The sequence below is a fragment of the Mytilus californianus genome, unplaced genomic scaffold (assembly GCF_021869535.1).
Source record: "Mytilus californianus isolate M0D057914Y unplaced genomic scaffold, xbMytCali1.0.p SCAF_1, whole genome shotgun sequence".
NCBI classification, from domain to species: domain Eukaryota; kingdom Metazoa; phylum Mollusca; class Bivalvia; order Mytilida; family Mytilidae; genus Mytilus; species Mytilus californianus.
In genome coordinates this window covers 63,092,257-63,109,263 of record NW_026262581.1, presented here as the reverse complement: position 1 = coordinate 63,109,263, position 17,007 = coordinate 63,092,257, and positions in this window count along the sequence as shown.

Genomic DNA, 17,007 nt, shown 5'->3' with positions numbered 1-17,007 from the left:
TGGTGACGTACAATTTGATCTGCCTACATTAATTGAATGTAATAATATTCCCAATAATCGAGACGAAATTCCTACTCCTGAAGTCGCAATGCATCATCCTCATCTAAAAGAACTCAGAGGAAGCATACCACCAATAGAGGAACATTGTCAAATTCTTCTCTTAATTGGAAAAGACCTTATAGAGGCATACCACGTCCTTGAACAACGCCTAGGACCATCCAGAACTCCATTTTCCCAAAAGTTTAAACTTGGTTGGGTCATAATTGGAAATACATACATTGACAAGCAAACTGTTCCGCTTGAAGTCAACACGAAGATAACTAACGTTTCAATCACGGAACCAGAACAACGTCTTGACTCAAGACCGGGAATAGCCTTCAAGGACAAGAATCCAATTGTTGTTCAGGATAACGACCAATGCTTTAATTCGAATACCAAGGTTGCAAAATCGCATTCCATACAATTCCTTGAGTGTACTGGACCTAGTATCAAGCCTGGTAAACTCACGAATTTCTCTAAAGGGACAGCACTCGTGTCACTAAAAGCAAAATCTGTGACTTCTATAGAAAATTCTATGGATGAAGAAAATGTGATTACGAAATCAACAAGACCTGAAGTTCATGGAGAGGAAATCAGTCGCATTCACAAACCTATTCCGAAAGAAGGACCGATTGCCAATCTCAATCTGCCTTGGAACAATCAACTTCTACTCCGAGTAGGAAGCAGTATTGTCAAGTCTGACTTGAATATTAGTGAAAAGGAACCGGTGGTCTTATCTGGACTTCATCACAAAGTAACACCTTTTGTTGGACATTACTACGACAAAATCAAACATCGAGGACGCCACTTTACAGATAGAGCGACTAGATCCGCAGGACGGAACGTTAGGACGAAACGCTTAATTTCGTCTGAGACTCACAAAGATGTGACATTTCGCCAAATCGGACGAGGACCAAGTACAATCTCCCGTCATACTTACCGGAGGATATCGCCGTCTTACAACGTTGGAGAAAACAGTTCCTATTATCGATACAGCAGTAATAGAACATTCTACAGAACACAACAATCTCATCCGAGACATCTTTCTTCTAAAGGACACGAAACTGTGCCAAACCCAGTTTCCCGTGGGATGAATTTATTCAGGAAACTTTAGAGTGAAAAGTCGTAAGTTGAGACCTGATATTTCTCACACGACCAATAGTGGATATTTCACCTGTACATATTCAATTTATGTTGGGACTTATTTATCTATCTTGTATTCATATGCGATTAATTTATAGAAAAGTGATATCAGATAGACATCAGACGGGGAGTATTCTGTTACGCCATTCCTCAATTTATATAGTTCGTTTTATTATATTCTTAATCCGTTTATGTGTTCCAGTTTAGGAGGATTAATCATCTTTAACCTTATAAGAACGTCAAAACATCGTATCATCGTTACCTTTTCCCTTTCTTATACGTATCACGAACTGAATTGCAAGGTCATCCCAGTACTGGAGAACATTCTAAGAACAAATTTCATCTTGGACACAATTCGTGGCTAACCACAGACTTTTTACCATATGTCAGATTGGTTCATAATTAAAGTATCAGCACCTGATAGTTCTTTCTGCTTGAGCCCAATCGTCTGTTGTACTTAATGGTCGGGCCATTACAGTTTACATCAATTATTTTCACAATTTCAATAACGGATCCCAGTTCGTACTACGGTTGAAACGGTAGCAAATCTGGGAAACCTCTAATAAGAGTCAACCAATCCGCTATAAAATTATCAAAAAGAAACATTCAACTCTTATATTACATAAATATTCATCAACAGTAAACTTAAGAGTTTTATCAAGAGTAACGCGTGTTTTTCTATGCATTATTTTAACATTGTCACCGATAGCACGTGCAGTCATAGCTGTTGTTTGTTTGTATGGAAATAACCTTTATGTTGAAGTGCCACGTGATTGTTGCCTAATGAAACATACATGTAATGTTCTTATTTCACATAACCAATTGCTCAAGTGTTTTACCCAATTGCAGTTAAATTCCCCTTTACAAACTGATCAACTGGTGATGCGTTAAAACTCCTTCAGTGAAAATTAGTTGGTATGAAGCAAGTGCAGTGTAAGAAAATAGTTTTTGATTTTGTTTAAACTACTAGTAATAGTTGTCTATATAGTCCCAATCGTTTTTTAGGTTTATGGTTAACACGGAAAATAAAACGACAAAACCTTAATGATTACACATCATACTTTGACGGGTCAGCAGCACATATAAGAAACACTACAAATGATCAAGGGTATCATAACTTGATAGCAGGTTAGTAATCTTGCAATTATTCAATGGCTGAAGAATGATTGTAAGGTCACCATTTTGATAAATTTGTATCGGAAAGAAACGGGCTGTGGATACAATCGCGAGAATAGATTTTTACACATATTTTTTTTTTTAAAGGTTTCTTACTGTGCTTAAAAAGAGAGAGAGCGCGAGAGAGAGATGACCCCAAAGCAGCAATCAACTACTGTCCGACAAACACTAAAGACAACATTGAAAGTATAAGGCATACTCATTTCATTTTTTTTTATTCAAAATATCTAACATTAACTCAATTTATTTTTCTCGAAGTTGAGATATCATGTCCTACATCCACTTTTGTTTAAAACATGTGTTTAGCTGTGGAATATCGATTTTTTTTTTGTGTTAAGTCTGAGTATATAGTTTTGCAGTGTTAAAATGAAAATGCTTAAATTTTATCTTTTATCAGAACAAATCGGTATAACGAGTTTTTAGTTTTAAGTATACAGGATTTATGCATGCAGATATCGAAATATATCAGCTGATACTCAGAAAATGAAACATTTAGACGAGCGAGTTCAGCGAACGAACCAAACGTAGCGCTATGTCGAGTAGCGAATATTTTGCATACATTTATGCAAATAAATAATAGTAAAATAAAACTGAAATCATTTTGAAGTATTTGATTAACCATGCCACAGTTGCTAAAAGTGTGTATTTTTTCAGGTGATGGCAGTCCAATGGATATGTGGGATTTTAGAGGATGGCCACAGATCCCACAAAACCTGAATAAATCTGAACCTGAAATTCTAACTCCGCATCTAATAAGGCATCTTTATCCAGAAATGAAATTCATAATCATTTTACGAAATCCAATAGACAGGTACTTAGAATGTTGGCCATTTAATAATTTAACAACAAAGAAATAAAATCTATACTATGGTGATTTTACAGAACTGGCATCTCCGTCTGACATGGTTCTTCATTGGTAAACGTTTTTGTAATTAGGTCTTTTTTGTCATTACTATAATTAATAGGTCAACTACGTGTTGCAAATTGTGTATCTTATAGAATGCGGGAACTTTGAACTTTTAAATGTAAACAAACATTCGAGTTTTCAAACATATTCAATTTTTTGTTCATCTGGCCTTGACATTATTTTCAGGGTTCTTTGTTCGCCATTAGTTTTCATGACTCTGCTTCACAGAGCTTCAAGTAAACGGTCAACTATAGTGTGCGTATAGAATGATTGTAAGGTGTTCTGTCAATCAGAATTTTATTACCTTGACCTTATTTTCTTGAATTATTGATATTGCTAAGTTTCTGTATTAAGACCTGATCTTAAAGACTTTCAACATAAAATTCAATCATTATCAATTGTGCAGGCTATACAGTTCAGCTTTAGCACTCTTGCGAAAACACGCTATGTACCATGGATATTATCAGTAGACTTCTAGTTCTAGAAATATGTTTCAATTAAACTAGTTCTGCGAAACCAAAGGGTTGACTTGGGTAGCCCCGCAGACTTCTCCCGTTCCGGCAGTAAAATCCGTGCTAAAATAGGGCGTTCGTTTGGCTAAGCGGGATGAATTAATACACAGACTCCTACGTTAAATCCAAAGTCTCGTGTAGATAGTGTCACGCACTCTGCGCGATAAAGAACCCTTGTCGAACCTCTGATAAATCTGTAGGTGACTTGTTGCAAGGAAAAATGTCCGTCAATATCCAACATACCCTCATTTTCCAGTGTCAGTCCGAATTGTCCGTAATTCGTCCCGGTCTACCCCTACCTTGTCGGACTTACCCATATCATTTAATGTTAATTTGTTCTCGTCCTGAACATGCATGAAATATTTGCCACTGGAAGTCACTCAAATAATTGTCAATCAATCAATCAATCGATCTAGGTCTGCGCTTTAAAAATAGAACACAAGTGATCATGGATGATAATGCCGATATAAATGTAGATATATAGCCAATACATTTTAAATAAATCTTTTACAAATGCACGTATTTGTATGTGTAATTTTAATAGTTGAATGTAGTATTGTCATTCTAACTGATAAAAAAATAAAATAACAAATATACCGAACTCCAAATGAAGTCTAAAATAGAAAAATAAAAAGCTCAAACACATCTAACGAATGGAAAACAACTGTCATATTGCTGACTTGGTTCAGGCATTTCCTTATGTAGAAAATGGTGGATTAAACCTGGTTTTATAAACACGAACAAGAAAAAGAAATGTTCAAAAATTCAAATTAATTTTGAAAGTGTTGCTGGAAAAAGGCTATCATGATCAAAACTTGTTACATACCATTTCAAAAGAAGAAGATTAACTTACGTTTCAAGATTAAAACAATAACCCCATTTATATTCAAGACTTTGACATACAGTCATCAATAACAGAAAGATATGTCAATTTTTAAATCGCAAGTCTACAATAGCATTGATTGAAGTTAGCGGACAATACTGCCAGCATCACCAAATTCCTAAATCGACTAAAAAGATAACATATAACATAAAAAAGCAACATATTGAGGAATGTGTGCGTTAAACCGTATTTTGATTATTATTCAGTGTATTACTAATCATTTTTTTTTGTATTTTAGTTGGAGTTTCACGTTTGTTAGTACCGATCTGATAAGTCAAGCCTTTTCCAATAGATTTTTTAGTATTTTCTTAGACTGTGCTATTAAACACAACAGGCCCAAGTTATGGGAGGGTGGAATACTCAGATACATGTTTTACCCCTCAACATTCGTTTTGTGTCTGTCCCTAGTCGAGAGCCTCTAATTAAGTTTTGGTTGGTTGCTGTCGTCTATATTTGTTTTTGTTGATTGTTTTTAATTGTTTCACATTTACTCATGCCGGTTCCTTTTATAGCTTACTATACAGTATGTTTTTGCTCATTGTTGAAGGCCAAAGTATCCAATAGTTGTGTGAATCATCATCCTTTCGTCTTTGGTGGAGTATTGTCTCATTGTCAACCATGCTATATCTGCTTATTTCATTTGGTTTTATACAATCATACATTTTGTAGTAGACTTGTCAATAGGTCTGCAGCAGTCCTAAAAACAGACCTAGATCTGGTCTACCACCGATAAAGTTAACTTGCTTGTCTGCTTAAAATATCTTAAGTTACTTTGGAAAGAAGTCATAAATTCTTCTCCAAGTTAACTTTTGTACAGGTTAGGACTACACCCATCTGTAGTTGGAATAAAATGACGAGCGAACACTATAATGTGTGATAACATTTTGTGAGGGAATTCGATGTTTGCTATACCACGGTTTATTTCAACACACATTCTGAAAATATTACTATACCAATCAGAATGATTTTTTTGCAGTGTTTTTAAAAACGATTTTACTTTGTATCCGTGTATTATTTGTGAATTAATATATGTTTTAAAAGGGCGCATTTTCTGTAAAAAGTCAATAATTATGTAGACTTTTGAAGCCCAAACTTTCTATTGCCTTAAATACGCAAATGAAAGATCCAAAAACTATACCAATACAGAACATGTTTTTGAAATTATAGCAAAACTTTTGGTAGACAAATTTTTATTCGTTATTACAAAAAACGAACTTAAAATGTCTGTCAAATTTACCCCTATTCGTTTTTATTACGTAGGCCGGTCATTGTTATTGAATTTTACGCAATTTGATTGGGTTAAGTTATCATTAGTTTACCTTTAAACTTTTGAATTTATTCATACATGTATATTGATTAAATCAGAACGTGCACGAATGTTATTATAAAGATGAACAGTCTGTGCCTTATTTATTTATTCTTTTTAATTTATTTAGCTGAAAATGTACAACAAATTGTATTTGAAAAATTTGTTTTCCTAAAACTGAATATTATTGTTTTCTTTTTACATGTACACACAAGTGTACAGTTACTTAAATGACCTTCAAACTGGACACTGGACGAGTCCTTATTATTTTTCTTCAATGAGACTGAAGATAAATAAGAAGATGTGGTATGAGTGCCAATGAGACAACTATCCATCCAAGTCACAATGTGTAAAAAGTAAACAATTATAAGTCAAAGTACGGCCTTTAACTCGGAGCCTTGGCTCACACCGTACAGCAAGCTATAAAGGGCCCTAAAAAGACTATTGTAACACAATTCAAACAGGAAAACAAACGGTCTAATCTTTATAAATTATGAATGGTAAGAATTGCAACTTCTTATATTTTCAAAAAAAAAAACCACATTTAGAGTAAATGAATTATGTTTTAATAGCCTATTCCCGAGAAAACATAATAATTTAAGAAATCATACGTTTTATTCTATTAAACAAGTCATATTTCGAAGAGAAATGCCAAAATATATTTTACGCACGGCTACACCAGGTAAAATTATTGCTTATTTTAACAAACAAAAAATACATATTTCAGTCTCATTAAATATTATAATTACGATTAAACCCAAACAAAGGTACTGAGAATATAAAGTCAAAATATGTCCGATCTGCGTATTTTTGGACATCAAAATTCAATACGACCGTGTTAAGGTCAAGTTCGTCTACCTTACAAAATCTTGTTTGGCACTATATTTTTGACTTTTTCTTTTTTCTTATGCCTAACAAAATGTGTTATAAATTGTAGATTATACTCGGATTACTTTTTTCTAAATCGTTTTGTCGCAACATGTGCTGATTTTGGTGTTGCTGTCAATTCCTCTCTACAGATTCTTAATGAATGTAATCGTGTAAACAGTCTCCGGAAATGCTTGTATGATGCAAGTCTACATTATAAATTGGTTAAAAAGGTACTTCTTGGAACATTTATTTCTTTTTTTATTGTTTTTTTATGCCCCCACCGCAGCGGAGGAGGCAATACGTGTTACCCTTGTCAGTCTGTTCGTCGGTTTGTCTGTACGTCCGTACATACGTACGTCCAAAAATTAGTTTCCATTCTCTAACTTTAATTTGCCTGAACCAAATGTTATGAAACTTATACACAATGCTTATTACCACAATACTCAAAAAAAATTTGAAATTGGGTGGTGTCACTTTAAAAGTTCTTTGGGTATATACCTTTATAACGTTATATACAAGCAGGGGCATCATATGTGTCCTATGGACACATTTCTCCATTTCTTTTGATTGGATAATGCAGACACTTAAAAAAAATGTTTTCTTTAATTTATGGTAACAGTATATTATTAATGTTTATTGCGAAAGTAATGAAGCGTTTCCTCAGAATCATTTGGTGTTTACCTGTCTATTTAAACTTTTGCAAGATGGGCTGTCCCATTGAATAAGAACAAAAGCTTGTGTTCTCTGTGGAGTTAATTCTTTGGGATTTTAAAATTTCTCCTTTAAAGCCAAATCTACAAGAACAAAACGGATATGAAAATCCATGTAACAATGCTTAATAACGACACTCAACTGCATGTGATGTTGTATTAATTTAATATTAATTCATTTTAGTGGGTTACTAGATAGTTTATAGGAAATGTTAACCTCATTGGCAATTTGCTTTATCACTATAAAATCATAATAAACTGATACAATTCATTTGCAATATGCACAAATTATTACTAAATTGTCTACAGCTTTTCATAATATTTTACAAACTTTTTAATTTTTCAATTTGTTCAATAACACGGATTATGAACAGAAATTACAGCATTATTTCTAACACAAAATGTTGCTACATATAGCAGTTTTTTTCGTTTTGTTTTAATTTTTACCAATAAAACTTGAAAATGACAATGCTTATAATTAGGTACCCAATGTTACCAATTTAGCATGTCCGTATTTTTTATTCTGTTTATTTTTTTATTATAAATTTTGTTATGAAAATGATTAAAAAGAGCTTCATATTGAATGAACACATTCAACAATAACAAGTGGAAATACTATTAATGAATATATCCAGAGCGTAATATGTTCAACTGATTTTTCAAGAGTTATTCCATCTATATATAACAGTATCACATATTGCAGTTGTTGTATGTCAACAATGACATCAATGTTTGATTTTAATGCTTGCTTTATTGTGTAGAAGCAATATTCACATGTATTAAGTTTGGGGTGTTAATGGGATTGATATTTTAAGGTAAGTCCTGGGTCTAAGTAGATGAGGTAAGTTGGTGATTTCTATTTCGTGACTTCTAAGTGGAGATAACTCTAAGTAAATTAATTAATATAAGTGTAATGTGCTTGTTAACTGGCAACTTTTATAAGATATTTTCTTTAGCTTTAGTGATTCCGATGAAAATTTCAATACAACATAGGAATAAAGTAATTTAGTAAAAAGTGTGATATATACATGTAGTGTCATGTTTTCTACTAAGTTCAAAACCCAGTGATACTGAAATAGTTAAAAAAAAGTTATTAAATTTGTTTACTATATGGAAATAAAGTGTATAAGGAACTAAATTGACATTATAATACATAAGTTGACAGATTCTCAAAAATTTTCTGTATCCATGTAATGTAAAACATTTATTGAAACTCTCCTTAAAAGTAAATAATTGTAGAAATATTTTTAAAAAAGGCAATTAATTGGCATAAAGGTATGGTGCTAATGTAAAACGAGTATGCACAAAACATCATATACCTAAATGTATTTAGAATACAAGGAAAATTTGTTTTTTCGCTCTGAAAATATGTGTCATTTTCAGTATTGGTGCATGCATTTTCATCACCAGGAGTTACATTTTTTGTTCAGGTAAATTAATAAATGAATGATTGGCTTTTCAAGGAGAAATTTTAAAGTTCCCAATGAATAAACTCTACAGTATTACAATAGCAATTTATTCAACGGGTCAGCTGAACTTGCAAAAGTTTAAATGGATAGGTAAACACAAAATGAGTAAAACGAAAAGTTTCATCTCTTTCGTGATAATACATAATACATTTATTTGATTTTTTACGCTGGAAATGATTCAGTTAATTCGATTGTTTAAACCCGGTTTAAAGTGAGAACCATTCTTGTTATAATGTACTCATTTTTTTTTTTCAGGCTCGAATACATTTGGGATTCTATTATATATATTTGTTAGAATGGTTTAAAGTTTTTCCTAGAGACCAGTTCATCATTTTAAGGACAGAAGATTATTCCAAAGATATTTCCCATCACATGTCAAAACTGTATAAATTTCTTGGAGCAGGTAAGATAACACCTACGGAATGACATTCTATTATGTATATATATTTATGTAGCCTAAACTTTCAATCTGCACCTTAGTGTTCGAAAGAGTTGTCTGAGAAAATAAATTCAGACATGCATACTTTATATTATATATGCCTTGAGCATACTTAAAATCTATTCTCGTTCCAACAATTTATATTAGATAAGAAAATAAGAAGATGTGTTATGATTGCTAATGAGACAACTCTCCACCAGAGACCAAATAACGTAAAGGTTTTACAACTTAAGGTCACCGTACGGCCTGTAACAATGAACAAAACCAATACCGCATAATAAGCTATAAAAGGTCCCAAAATGACAAATAAAAAACAAGTCAAACGAGAAACCCAACGGCCAGCTATATGCACAAAACTATAATCGAAAAACAAATATGATATACAGCAACAATTGACAACTACTGAATTACAGGCTTCTAAATTAAGACAGGCGCATACAAAATGTGTTTTGGCTCTTAACCTTCCCCCTAAGTTCACATTTCATCCACGATATTATTCCATATTCTATATGCTCTTTGCAACAAATTTCAGTATATGCTGTACTCAAATTTCGTTTGTCAAAATTATTAGTGTTCATAATAACTTGCAACATTTTAGATCTGCTTTGCTTTAATTAAATCGTATCAAAAATATTCTTGAAATCTGTTTGCATTTTCAGTATCGTATAGTATATCATAATTTTTTTTAACTGTCTTACCAAACCTCTCGCATGTGACTTAAAATATTCACCAGATCAGGAATAAAGTATATGTTCAGAATCAAAAGTTAAAAACCGAGGTCTATCAACATTCCACAATCCACTGTAGAAACTTAAAGATAGGGAAACACGGACCCTACTAAATTCTTTGTGTACTTAGGTGCTGCTCTACTTGTGACACCACTAAAGACCCGTTTAACGTGATTAATAAATTCATTTCTTATAGGAAACGTAAAATAATAAGGTCAATTCTACAAACCATGTGTGGCAATCTTTCCCATACAAGCGTTGTTCCTTCAAGATTATATAATGTATTTAAGAAATGACTGTAATATTTTTTTCTGTTTATGAAGAAACAACATCAAAAACGTGGTGCACACTGAATAACCGGCGTAGCGGGGTATTTAAAAGTCTGCACCACATTTTTGAGGTTATTTCGAATAGACAGGAAAAATATTACAGTCAGTACTTATAATTTGATTCTAAATTCCATGTTTAATGAGTAAAACATGAAAAAAAACGTTGATAACGTCACGGTCACATGACCAAATTATGGCTATGAGCTGATAGACAAGAAACTTTCAGCCAATCAGAAGACGTGTTAAATCTAAAATTAGATTATTAGATATTGTCGTTAATATGATGTTTATTAGTCTAGTAATTTGACGATATTTTTGATAAGTTTTTTTTTTACCTCTAGGTGAACTAAGTATGAAGCAAATGAATGATTTGGGAATCCTGTCAAAGGAGCATAAACATAGAACAAAAGAAAAACAGAAAGTTGCACCAATGTCAAATGTAACCAGAGAGAAATTATTGAATTTATATACGCCTTTCAACAATGAACTAGCAGTAATGCTTAATGATTCGCGTTTTCTGTGGAAAGAAATTTAACAGAAATTTGGAAAATGACGTTTTTTATGGACACCAAAGATCTCGTTTATTTCATAGCGAGGTGGCAACAATTATGAAATATTACAAAAGCTGAGTTAGTGGAAATGCTACAAGGTTTATTTTGGAGGGGGAACCATTGGAATTGTTTTTATCTATACTGAGATATTTGCGATTTCTGTGAAAAGACATGGGAACGGTATTTAATTTATTGTATGCCATTATATTTGTCAGTTATGGATTGTGTTTGTTATAGAGCTGAATACCTTTAGTTTTTATTTTTTTATTTGTTTGATTTGTTTGATTTATTTTTTTTATAATTCATCACATTATTATCTTTGCTCCAGTTACTGTGTTTTTCTCAGAACTTTAATAATATCTGTATTTGCCCTGTTATTGTTATTTTTTAAAGTTTCACCCAACGTCTCAACTTATTGTCTACATTTGTCAGTATAGCAGTAATCCTAATTCAATGCTATGATTTTCTGTCTCTTTTTTGCTTTTCTACAATTTATTAATTAACGTGATATAAAGAAACGGACAGAAAACTTCTATAATATCCACGTGATTAAAAAACTGCATCCCTTACATTTTAACAACCGCAAATAGAAATCTTAATCTGAATCCACAAATATTCCTGTGCAATGTCAGAAAATGACAAACCAGCTACAGATTAATATCTGATAATACTAATCTATTATCCACTAATAGGAGAATGTTTTGACTCTCCTTTTCCTTTGACATTTCTTGAAAAACCCAAAACCTCGTTTATCTGTTAACATGAACTAAACCAAAATGTGATATTTGATATTTTGTATTTACTATGTAGGGCAAACAGGAAACAGGACGTGAATATTTCAAACAAACACAAAAACATCTTAACCGTTTCCTCAGATCAAAGAGATTCAGAAGTCCACTCGAAACCGCCTAGAAATAACCATGACAATCACATATGCAATTGGAATTTTTCCATAAAGTTTGATAACTGTCTTGGATCAAACGACTCCAGACAGCATATCCCCTCGATCTAAATGACAATATTATCGGACAAGGGAACATGGATAGTGTTGATAAAAGACAACATAATCAACGTCTAATGACAAACGAATTAAACTTCTCACTAATTTTACAGATGATGATATCTCATCAAGTTTCAAAAAAAATAGTAGACATGAATCATTATGCAAACTTGGTGTTGATAAAAGTTGTGAATGGAATACTACACGGTAGTTCTTGAGAATGAAATTATACGTTCTTCTACATTCAATGGCATGCGCTCTACATATAGTCAAATACTAAACAATCATGTCACAACCGCATCTTAGCTAAAGACATCCAATGAACATTTGAAGGTCCCATCTATTTATTGGCTACCTTAACTACGTAAGAAAAACCGTCAGATATCGTTTCATCTCAGTTTCTATTCAGTATTCCTATTAAGTGTTCTACATGTACTTCTTATAAAAAAAATGTTGGAACTAACTATTTTTAGAGTGTAAAAAAACTCCCAAGATGTTTTAGATAAATTATATAAATGTATTGGTCTTTTCTATTCGGTTGACAGTTATGACTTTTCGCCGAGAGAAATTTTCTTATTTAATTAAAGGGTCATTTAAAAAATCTGACTGCAACTGATTTTCTTCTTTTGTAATGAAAAAGGTAATTATGCTAGATAGCAGTTAAGTGCGATTCGGCAATAAAGTTATCGACAGGTCGTATGTATTCCTATGGGCACCAGTTTCGCCCATTTAATAACAGGAATAACATTGAATACAAGAAATACTGTGTGAAATAATATCGGCATCTGGGGAAAAATAGTAAACGAGGTCTAGCAAGACGATACAAACCGCCGGCATTTGTAATATTGGCAAAAAGGTGCTCTTCTGGTAACATGAGTAACAAAAGTGCCTTGGATAAAATTAGAGTGAACGAGGAGTCCGACCCCACACTGATGTTGACCATAACCTGAATAAATTTTCCCGGTATTCGGAGGATAGAATAATTCAAAACAGGTACCAGAAATGAACCAGAAATAAACAAGAGAAAACCATGTATAAAAAACCCGACTTCGCTGTGCTGCCAAAGGAAAATATTGTAGCATATGATCTAACGTAGAATTATAGGGTTATGACACTCTTGTCATCTTGCCAGATCCCGCCAAAATTAGTAGGTTTATACACTCTCATCCCAAACGAAACGAGTTTACTACACGGGACTGAAAAAAATAAAGTGGTTAATTAGGAAATGCTCGACAACCAGAATTGCAAACAACTATAAAGCTCCTTGCACATTGTTCAAGAAAGCAATGAACCTTGCCAACGTCTGACAAGTGCACTCCAGGCTATTATCCAGTTGAAATTTAACAAAAGAACTGGATCTCTTTTAATTTATAGAGAAGGTAAAAAAAGGCCAAGTTGGTATACATGAATTGTTTACATCTGTTTCTATGAGATTAAAAAGTTTGATGTGGGTGCATAATTTACGATTTTTTGCAACTTGTATACGTGTTTTACCTAAATTATAGTATGATATTTGTAAACTTTTAAACTGAAAGACAAATTTTCACAAAACAGTCGATTGTGGTAGGTGCAAATACATGTGGATCTTTTTTGTGTATAAGCATAAAGGAAAAGTAAAAATATATCTTAGACATTATATATCTTGTGACCTATAATGGTTTACTTTTATAAATTTTGACTTGGATGGAGAGTTGTCTCATTGGCACTCATACCACATCTTCTTTTATCTATTTGTTGCATCGTGTCTATTTTTAGAAACAACCACATTTGCATAAATGCCTGAAAATCACTAAAATGCTAGTGAAAAATATAGTTTCAACTCAATAAATTATGATTTGTAATAGTGTTACTAGCCATTTCAACTTAATTTGCTAAAAATGACCTTGATAGACAAAAATAAAGCATGTCAGGAGAGATTAGCCTCGAACGACTATTCGTTGGAGGGGAATGAAAGAAGGCCTTGTAGGCCACAATAAATTTTGGGAGGAAGTTTGAGTCTATCGATCTCCTAACGTGGCACTTATTTTTTTCATGAAATAAGCAGCAGTGAATAGACCAATAGATATTGTCAAAAATATCAAAAATCCAATTTTGGCAAGTTATTGCAAGATGTTGAAATTAACATCTAACTTTCCTATATTTTGATAAATTTCTGAATTGCTTTACTTCTAATTAAAACCCGTTTACCTTAAGCTATGAATTAACTTACGACTTGAATTACATAAAATTACTGCATTACACATTTTACATACATAATGTCATTATTTTTATGTATTATTGCCAAAAAATCTCTAAAATAGGAAATAAACCCGTCAAAGGTGTTCTATGAGTTATCTCCCCTTATTTACACTCTGCTGTGGAAACATAATGTTACCATAAGTTGACTGTCTTGGAAAGGGAGAACAAGAAATGTGACTTCTCATATTTACTGGTATTTCTTGTGGAAAATAACAAAATTATGACAATGAAAGACTCACAATACCTATTTTATAGTAAAATAAGAATACACATATACATTTGATTGGACTGCAGTGTCTGGAAAGAAGTCAAAGTGAACCCAAAAAGTTTACTTATTTTCATACCGCACTGGATTTTTTTATATTGATGGTAAATTGCTTCAGTTAAACATATGCCAGCAACACAGCATCTTCGCTAGCCAAGGGTTACGATCCACTTCCCTCCTCTCCACCCTTGGCGGATTAAGATAGAATTTCGGAGATACAAGGTAATGATTTTCATTGGTTGCAGTCGAAATTCACTGCATCCAATCAAAAAGCGCCTATAGCATGATCACGTGTAAATGTAGAAAGTTTTTGTAAACAATTGCCACGTGCTTATTATGCAACAAGTCGTTACATCCCTAAACATACGACTATATTTAGTGACAATTTGAATGTTTTTAATCAACTAATAGAAGTTGCTGTGTATTTTTCTTGCACAAATGCATTAATGTCAATGTATATTTTCGTTTCCTGCCTACCAAGTGTGTAGAATCTAGACGCTACCGTGTTTTGACTTCCAAATTGAAGAGTTCAAGTGCTACCATTGGTCAAGAATAATGTATTAGGAATGGGCGTGACTTTAATCTACCGATAGATGGCGCAACATTGTTATCACAAATGTTGGCTTAATCTGCCAAGGGTGGAGAGGAGGGAAGTGGATCGTAACCCTTGGCTAGCGAAGATGGCAACACAGAGACTATTTTGGCATTTATTGAAGAGGAAGCTTAAGCAAACTGAAATGTTGCTACCTAGAACATCCAGCTTCCGGGAAGGCAACAAAAGACAAAGGTGGCTCTCCGAGAGTCTGCACTGCATATAGGCCTACAAGGGAGGTCATCAGCATAGAAACAGGTAAGAATACACCCTCTCTACATACACATACACATAGATAGATTCCTGATGACCATTACATTTTTAAGGGAAAAGGGGGGGATGTGGTTGAGCTTGTAAGATTTTTGGATAAAACAAAATTTTCAATGTTTTTGGGGTAAATTATCTATTTTTGACATAGGATGATTTAAATAAAATATTTTCATGTAAGGAGAAAAGAGTTAAATAAAGGCAACAGTAGTATACCGCTGTTCGAAATCTGAGGCAAAGATTTTATCTATTTTCTGAAACATTCTGCAACAAATAATTTATTTTCAACAAAATTATGGTAAAATAATTCTTTAAAACATTTTCCAACCCCTCCTGACTATTTAACAGCCACTCCCTAAAACTTCTTTTGAAAAAGACTGATATTTTTCGTTGGTTTGTCTGAAAAGTTTTGTATTTTTTAGAGGGTGAAATTCATTTTCTCTATTAAACGTCCATTCATACCTAACATTTTTGATGTAATTTCATTACAGAATGATTGAGAAAAAGCAATTAAGTACTGCATACTTGATAGTAAATGTTTTCACTCTTTTCTAGGATGATTCCTATTTCTTGACAATATTTCTGTATATTAAAGAAATCCCACACCTTTGCTTCATCACTATAAAACCATAATAAACTGATATAATTCATTTGCAATATGCACAAATTATTACTAAATTGTCTACAGCTTCTCATAATATTTTACAAACGTTTTATTTTTCAGTTTGTCCAATAACACGGATTATAAACAGAAAAAAATTAAATATCTAGCATAAAATTTTACTATGTTTCTATGGAAATTTGTGTATTCCAGTTTTTTCGCTTTTTATTTGTTTTTTTTTGGTATGTTTGACCAATAAAACTTGAAAATGACAATGGTTTATAGTTAGGTACCAACGTTTACCATTTAGCATGTCCTAATTTTTATTCTGTTTATTATTTCAATATAAATTTTGTTATGTTTGATCAAAAAGAACCTCATATTGAATGAACACCTTCAACAATAACAAGTGGAAATACTATTAATGAATATATCCACAGTGTATGATGTTCAACTTATTTTTCAACAGTTATTCCATCTATATATAACAGCTTCACATATGGCAGTTGTTGTATGTCAATAGTGACATCACTGTTTGCTTTATTGTGTAGAAGCAATATTCACATGTATTAAGTTTGAGGTGTTGATGGGATTGATATTTTAAGGTAAGTCCTGCGTCTAAGTAGATGAGGTAAGTTGGTGATTTCTATTTCGTGACCTCTAAGTGGAGATGACTCCAAGTAAATTAATTAATATAAGTATAATGTGCTTGTTAACTGGCAACGTTTATAAGATATTTTCTTACATATTTATCTTTAGTGATTCTGATGAAAAATCCAATACAACATAGGAATAAAGTAATATAGTAAAAAGTGTGATATATACATGTAGTGACATGTTTTCTACTAAGTTCAAAACTCATTGATACTGGAATAGTTTTTAAAAAAAGTTATAAAATTCGTTTGCTATATGGAAATAAAGTTTATAAGGAACTGAATTGATATTATAGTACTGTAAATTAAGAAATTATTGCGATGTTTTT